Source organism: Scyliorhinus torazame, unplaced genomic scaffold (assembly GCF_047496885.1).
Source record: "Scyliorhinus torazame isolate Kashiwa2021f unplaced genomic scaffold, sScyTor2.1 scaffold_1214, whole genome shotgun sequence".
Lineage (NCBI taxonomy): Eukaryota > Metazoa > Chordata > Chondrichthyes > Carcharhiniformes > Scyliorhinidae > Scyliorhinus > Scyliorhinus torazame.
Genome location: NW_027308941.1, coordinates 42,281 through 49,742, shown reverse-complemented (window position 1 = coordinate 49,742; position 7,462 = coordinate 42,281). Strand labels below are relative to the sequence as shown.

Here is a 7,462-nt window from a genome sequence, read left to right as displayed (position 1 = left end):
GGGTCCAGTTCAGTTTCTGATCAATGGTAACCCCCAGGGTGTTGATAGTGGGGGATTCGGCGATGGTAATGCCATTGATTGTCACGGGGCGATGGTTAGATCCCCTCTTGTAGGAGATGGTCATTGACTCTCACTTGTGTGGCACGAATGTGTGTGTGTGTGTGTGAGAGTGTGTGCGTTAATGAGTGTGTGCGCGCGCTTGAGTGTACACGTGTGAGTCTGTGCGCGTGTGTGGCGCATGTGAACACGTGAGTGTGTGTATATGTGCATGCATGTGAGAGTGTGTGTACTCACATGTAAGTGTGTGAATGTATGCACGTGCGTTCAGTGGTATTATCGCTAGATTAGTAAACACTGGATAATGCTCTGGGGACACGGGTTCAAATCCCACCAGGGCAGACGATGGAATTTGAATTCGCTAAAAAAATCTGGACTTAGAAGTCTAACGATGACCATGACACCCTTGTCGATTGTCGTAAAACCCCACCTGGTTCACTAATGTCCTTTAGGGAAGGGAAATCTGCCGCCCTTACCCGGCCTGGCCTACATGTGACTCCAGACCCACAGCAGCGGGCGGGGGCGACTCTGAACTGGCCCTCAGGGATGGCCCATCAGTGCCGGCCCAGCCAGCAAGGCCCAGGTCCCCGTGAGCGAATCAAGAAAAACAAACAAACGCCCAATCGGAGGTGTAGAGGCAGGCCCTGCGGGCTAGGCCTGAAAACCTGACACCCCCACCATGGGGAACCGGGGCCGGTTGCCAGGAGCAGCAAAGCCTGAGCCCAAGGCCCAGGTGGTTTCGGTGAGCAGGCAAGAAAATGGAGGGTGGGATCCAGCTGCGGAGAGGGTGAGGTAAAGTTAAAGTAGCATCTCATGTCCGGAGGACAACATGGCGGCCTGTGGCGAACCCCCCGATTAGCGAAGAGGAAGGCCTTAGATTGCAGGCCGATGTAGACGGGCTGGTCAGATGGGCACAACAGCGGCAAATTGAATTTAACCGTGTGAGGTGGTGCATTTTGGGAGGACTAACGAGGTAAGGCAACACACGATGGAGGGTAGGACACCAGGAGGCATAGTGGGGCCTTGGGGTACAGGTCCATAGATCCCTGAGGGCAGGTGGATAAGGTGGTTACTGAGGCCTAGGGGATATTTGCCTTTATTAGCCGAGGCTGAGAATCTAAGAGCGGGGAGGTTGTGTATAAAACGCTGGTGAGGCCGCAGCTAGAGTACTGTGTGCCACTCTATAGGAAGGATGTGACTGCGCTGGAGAGGGTGCGGGGGGAGATTCACCAGGATGCTGCCTGGGCCGGAGCGTTTCAGCTGTGGAGAGAGGCTGGTTAGGCTGGGGGCGGTTTTCCTTGGAGCGGAGAAGGCCGAGGGGGGGGGGACCTGATCGAGGGGGACAGAAAGATGAGGGACACAGATAGGGTGGGGAGGAGGGAACCTTTCCCCATAGCGAGGGTCACTAACCAGGGGGCACAGATTTAAGGTCGGGTAAGGAGGGGATTTGAGGAAACCCCTTTTCACACAGAGGCCGTTGGGGAATGGGGAACTCGCCGCCTGAAAGGGGGGGGGTCGAGGCGGGAACCCTCACAACAATTAAGAAGCGTTTAGACGAGCCTTTAAAACCCCGTCGCCACACGGCAACGGACGAAGTGCTGGGAAACGGGATTAGAACACACAGGTGCTCGATGGCTGTCCCAGACAGGGCCCAGGGCCTCATTCTGTGCTGTAAAGCCCGACAGCTCCATGAGTGTGACGCAGGGCAGCGGGGTACAAACCGTACGACCGACGTACAAACGTCACGTGTGCTGCAAGACGAAGGCTGAGGGTTGGTTACTGTCACCTGACCCAAATGTTCTTTGCTCCCCACAGGAAGCTGTGCGGCCTCCCGGCTCCTGCTGAAGTAAAGCCTCAATAGGTGAGGGTTCAAACGCTGCCTCGCTTTCCGATCTCGCCGCACCCCCCCCCACCCCCCCACCCCCCACCCCCACCGGCCCCGTTCCTCCCACACTGCTCCCAAATTTATTATATCTTTCCCAATTAAGGGGGCAATTTAGCGCGGCCATTCCGCGCATCGTTTGGGTTGCGGGGGACGGGGGGCCCCCCAGCGGACACGGGGGAGAATGTGCAAACTCCACACGGACGCAGTGACCCCGGGAGCCGGGATCGAACCCGGGACCTCGGCGCCGTGAGGCAGCAGGGCTGACCCCACTGCGCCACCGTGCGGCCCCCCCCCCCCCCCCCTCCTCTCCCCTCTCTTGCGCCGCCTTGTCACAGTTTGTACACACAGGAGGAGGCCATTCAGCCCACCGGGCCTGTGCAAGCTCTTCGAGAGAGCTACCCAATTAGAGCCATTCATCCCCCCCCTCTCAGGTGCCGACCGTTGCGCAGGTGGAAGCGGTTTCTGAGACCCTGTGAATTCCCCCCCCCCCCCCCCCCCCCCCCCCGAGGCCGTGACTTTTCGAGCCTGCTCCACCATTCAGCGAGATCGCGGCTCATCGTCCTGTGGACTGGGCTCCAGTGACCCGCCCGCTCGCCATAACCCTCAATCACTGTTCGGCAATCTATCTACCTTTGCCTCAAAGACATCCAACGAGGTAGCCTCAACTGCTTCGCCAGGCAGGGATGTCCACAGATTCATGACCCATTGGGTGACGACATTCCTCCTCAACTCAGTCTTAAATCTGCTCCCCCTTTGAGGCTATATCCTCTAGTTCCAGTTTCACCCGCCTGTGGAAACAACCCCCCTGCTTCGATCCTACCTATTCCCTTCATAATTTTAATGCCCCCCCCCCCGTTCTTCTAAATTCCAACGAGTACAGTCCCAGTCTACTCAACCTCTCCTCGTAAACCAAACCTCTTCAACTCCGGCATCAACCTAGTGAATCTCCTCCACACACCCTCCAGCGCCAGTACGTCCTTTCTCAAGTAAGGAGACCAAAACTGGACACACTACTCCAGGTGTGGCCTCACTAACACCTTATACAGTTGCAGCATAACCTCCCTAGTCTTAAACTCCATTCCTCGAGCAATGAAGGACAACATTCCATTTGCCTTCTTAATTACCTGCTGCATCTGCAAACCAACTTTTTGCGACTCATGCACAAGGACACCCAGGTCTCTCTGCACAGCAGCACGCTGCAATTTTTTACCATTCAAATAATAGTCCATTTTGCTGTCATTCCTACCAAAATGGATGACCTCACATTTACCAACATTGACCTCCATCTGCCAGACCCTTGCTCACTCACTTACAATGTCTATATCCCTCTGCGGACTTTCAGTCGCCCCTGCCCACTTGGCTCTACCACGTTTCTTAGTGTCATCTGCAAACTTGGACACATTGCCCTTGGTCCCCAACTCCAAACCATCTGTAAATTGTGAACAATTGTGGGCCCAACATTGATCCCTGAGGCACACCACTAGCTACTGATTGCCAACCAGAGAAACACCCATTTATCCCCACTCTTCGCTTTCTGTTAGTTAACCAATCCTCTATCCATGCTACTACATTACCCATAATGCCATGCACCTTTATCTTAAGCAGCAGCCTTTTGTGCGGCACCTTGTCGAATGCCTTCTGGAAATCCAGATACACCACATCCACCGGCTCCCCCTTGTCCACCTGAAAGAATTTCACTAAATTAGTCAAACATGACCTGCCTTTTATGAACCCATGCTGCGTCTGCCCAATGGGACAATTTCTATCCAGATGCTTCGCTATTTCTTCCTTAACAACAGATTCAAGTATTTTCCCCACTACCAAAGTTAAGCTAACCGGCCTATAATTACCCGCTTTCTGCCTACCTCCATTTTTAAACAATGGCGTCACATTTTCCAATCTGCCAGAATCGCCCCAGAGTCCAGCGACGTTTGGTAAATAACCACAAGGGGCATTTGCTATTTCCCCCCCGCCACCTCTTTTCGCACCCTGGGATGCATTCCATCAGGGCCAGGAGACTTGTCTACCTTTAGCCCCATTAGCTTGCCCATCACGACCTCCTTAGTGATAATGATCGTTTCTGTGCCCCCCCCCCCCCCTGCCATAGCCTCCTTGCCATCAATTATTGGCATGTTATTTGTGTCTTCCACTGCGAAGACCGACCCAAAATACCTGTTCAGTTCCTCAGCCATTTCCTCATCTCCCATTATTCACTCCCCCTTCTCATCCTCTAACGGACCAATATTGGCCTTAGCTAATCTTTTTCGTTTCATAAATTTGTAGAAACTTTTGCTGTCTGTTTTTATATTCTGAGCAAGTTTATTCTTATCATCTATCTTACTCTTCTTTATAGCTTTTTTCGTGGCTTTCTGTTGACCATTAAAGATTTCCCAATTCTTTAGTTTCCCACTAATCTTTGCCACTTTGTCTGCCTTTCTTTCAGTTTGATGCCCTCCCCTATTTCCTCAGATATCCATCGCTGATTATCCCTCTTCCTGCAGTCCTTCCTTTTCACTGGTGTATACTTCTCCTGAGCACTGTGGGAAATACCTCTTGCCGTACAGAGGATGTCTTGGATGTCTTAAAAGAAAGAGACCTGGCCCCCTCCCCCTTTCTGAATAATGCGGAATCTCCGACTGCATTTCTTCAGGAACCTTCTCAGCTACATTCCGTCCAAAACTAAAACTGAAATCCTTCAACACCCAACTGCTTCAGACCTGGCTCCTCCCATTAGCCATCTCATCGTGCTAAACTGAACACACTGTCTCTAATTATCTACTCTGCAGGGAACCCTCTTAATATAAAGAAAAGTCCACTGGCCCAAACTTTTATGATGCTTTAATTGCACCTCTGTAGCAACAAAGTCTGGTTGTTTTTCAAACCAGGATTCTTTAAAAACATGGCCGCAGCAGTCACACACACACACACACTAACCCTGGCGATTAACCCTTACACCACCAAATACCTATAATACAATATACCTGAAACCCCCGCATGTCATGTAAGGGATGTATAAAAATGCAACTTCTTCCTTCCCTTTGTTATTTTCTTCTCTCTTTTGCCTGTCACAGGAGTTGACATGTATCGCGGTGGTTGAAGGTGTGGAGGGGAAGGAGGGCTGGCTGCGGTTGGGAAGTATCCACTCCGCGCTGCTTCAGACATCTTCCCGGCCCCCGTTAGTGCCGGGTGTGCTCGTTTCACGGCTGAATCTAACTTCCTTGTGTCCCCCTTTCTCCCTTCCAGTCGCCGCCGGGTGCCTCGTGGGCCCAGGGCCTCGTTGGGCACGCCAATCCAAGATTTCATTTGCTGCTACTTTTTGGACGGAGCGGCGCGGTGAAGATCGGGCTGCGTGGCCGCGGATCAGGCCCAAGGCCTTCAGGTCCACCGCACTCCTCTCGGCGTACAACTGTGTGCCAGTCCCGACAACTGTGACTGCCACCCTTTCCTGTCTGTCGGTCTCTCTCTCTCTTCCTGCGCTGGGGGGGGGGGGGGCACACACACACACAAGGGGGTGCCAAACATTGACTAACCTATCCCCAACTAACCCTTCCTGTTTTCAGATACCTTTGTGGCATTTAGTTCTTTCGATCATTTATCCGTGCTTCAGACCTGGCTCCTCCCATTAGCCACCTCATCGTGGCTCAGCCATAGACCGCCCCCCCCCCCGCCCTCTCTATCGCCTCTGAGGCACAAGGTGCCTGGTACAACCTACACTCCAGCGGGTGAGCACGATCGCCAAGGCCCGACCGCTACCCTCCGGGGGGGGGGGGGGGGATGCCGCTGTGTCCTGCGAGACTTTCAGCCGAGGCGAAATGTCCGATTCCCAACGACGAGAAGGCCCGGTCCTCGCACCCTCCATCCTGTATCGCTCCGAAACAGACGGCCTGTGCCCCTGGCGGCTGGTGCCCCCTTGCGCCCAAACAAGGCGGCCAGGTTGCCGTGACGGGTTCGGGATTCCTGCCCATCCCAGATCTACCTCCGCCACTGTAAAAACGGGACACGGAAAGGGGGTCCGGGAAGGGCTCGGAAAATCCCGCCCAGGGGCACCACGGCCTGACGTAGAGTCGGGGGCGGTCTGCTCACGTCCTGCGTACGGCCCCGCCCCCCCCAACCCCCCCCCGCCGTCTGCAAGGGTCCACGTGCCGCGCAGCCCCCGTCACGCAGTGCGGTAACTGGCCACGAGGCCAAGCTATAGTCAAGGCAGGGGCTCCGCAGCTTAGAGTCAACCATTGACAAGACAGCAGGCACCTCCAGCCCCGCCAACCTACCTGGCCACCCAGCCCCCGGCCGTCCCGCCACCCGGCCGTGCCTCTGCACTTTCCCCGGCAGCTTAGACCCTCTCCTGCATCGGCCTTCTTCCCGACTGCGCGCTGCTCGGTGTTTTACTTTGGTTTGCGCTCAACCAGCGGTGATCCCGTCCAGAAGCAAGCGGGGCTTTGTTTGCTCGAAGGAATTCGCTGCCCCTTTCGCCTCGCGTTCGCGAGGGAATTCGCACGACGGGCGGTGCGCTGGGACCCCGGCCGTCGCCACTTTCCTTGTGATGGTGGTGGGGGGGGGGGGGGGCCATCGAGTCAAGGCCGGGGATTGGCGCCGCCTGTTTCTGTACCGCCCCCCCCCCCCCCCTCCTCCACCACATCGCCCCAGAGTTTAAAACGGATGTTCGATGGAAATGGGCGACGTGGTGTGGGCAAGGGTATCAGTCGGGAGTGCTGAGTGGCCGGGGAGGGGGGTGGGGGTGCCATCTTTCGGATGAGGCGCGACGTCAACCGACGTGGAGCCCAAAAGATCTCTCGCGGAAGGAGCGGCAGAGCACTGAGCTGATATTCATCACCCCCCCCCCACGCACAACAATACCTCGGAAACCCGACGAGCCGCTCGCCTGCGTGTGTGATCTTGCCACGTGCTGCCCCCGCGCCCTGCATTTGCAGAGACTCCCAAAGTGCTTAATAGTCCGCAGGAGCGATCTGGGGTCACCCTGCAATAGAAGAGCGCTTTATGTTTATGCGTCCGCCAAATCAGTGGAGCCAAATATCCTATCGCAGGCGTCAAACGCGAGGTGAATTTTCACCCTCCCGGAGTCCGGAGTCCAGTCTCTCTCTGGTGTTTTCGTAACCTCTGTTTCTTAAACAATCCTGTCTGTCCTTTTTTTTTTAATGATGTACTTGCTCGATCGTTGGTGTTCAATAAATATTTTATGACTCACCAACTGTTGTGTACCTTTCAACGCGGGGACTAAAGTTCGCAACCACCTACGCAACAGGGGAGGAATTGGTCGCCCGGGTGACACAGAACCCGGGGTGTGGCTGGAAGTAAAGCTGCCGAAGCTTCCAGCCGAGGATCCATCAGGGCAGCGCCCGGGGAATAGGGTGCGGGGGGGGGGGATATGACAACAATTCAGACTGCACGGGAAGAGAGTGCGAGGGGGCCGCTGATGGGCGGAGGCGGCGAATGCCGCGTGGAGCGGATGGTGCCCAAGCTTTGTTCAAACGGAAGCCGGGGAGGTCGACTCTGATTGGCCAA

The 7,462-nt window shown here is 55.2% G+C and overlaps 1 long non-coding RNA gene across 1 annotated transcript; it reads left to right on the top strand.

Annotated features, from left to right (window-relative positions):
* The first annotated feature begins 1,848 nt into the window (after window positions 1–1,848).
* LOC140407152 (uncharacterized) lies at window positions 1,849–7,144 on the top strand. The gene is made up of 2 exons (XR_011939490.1): window positions 1,849–1,918; window positions 5,186–7,144. It is a non-coding gene; the product is annotated as an uncharacterized lncRNA (long non-coding RNA).
* Window positions 7,145–7,462: the final 318 nt, after the last annotated feature.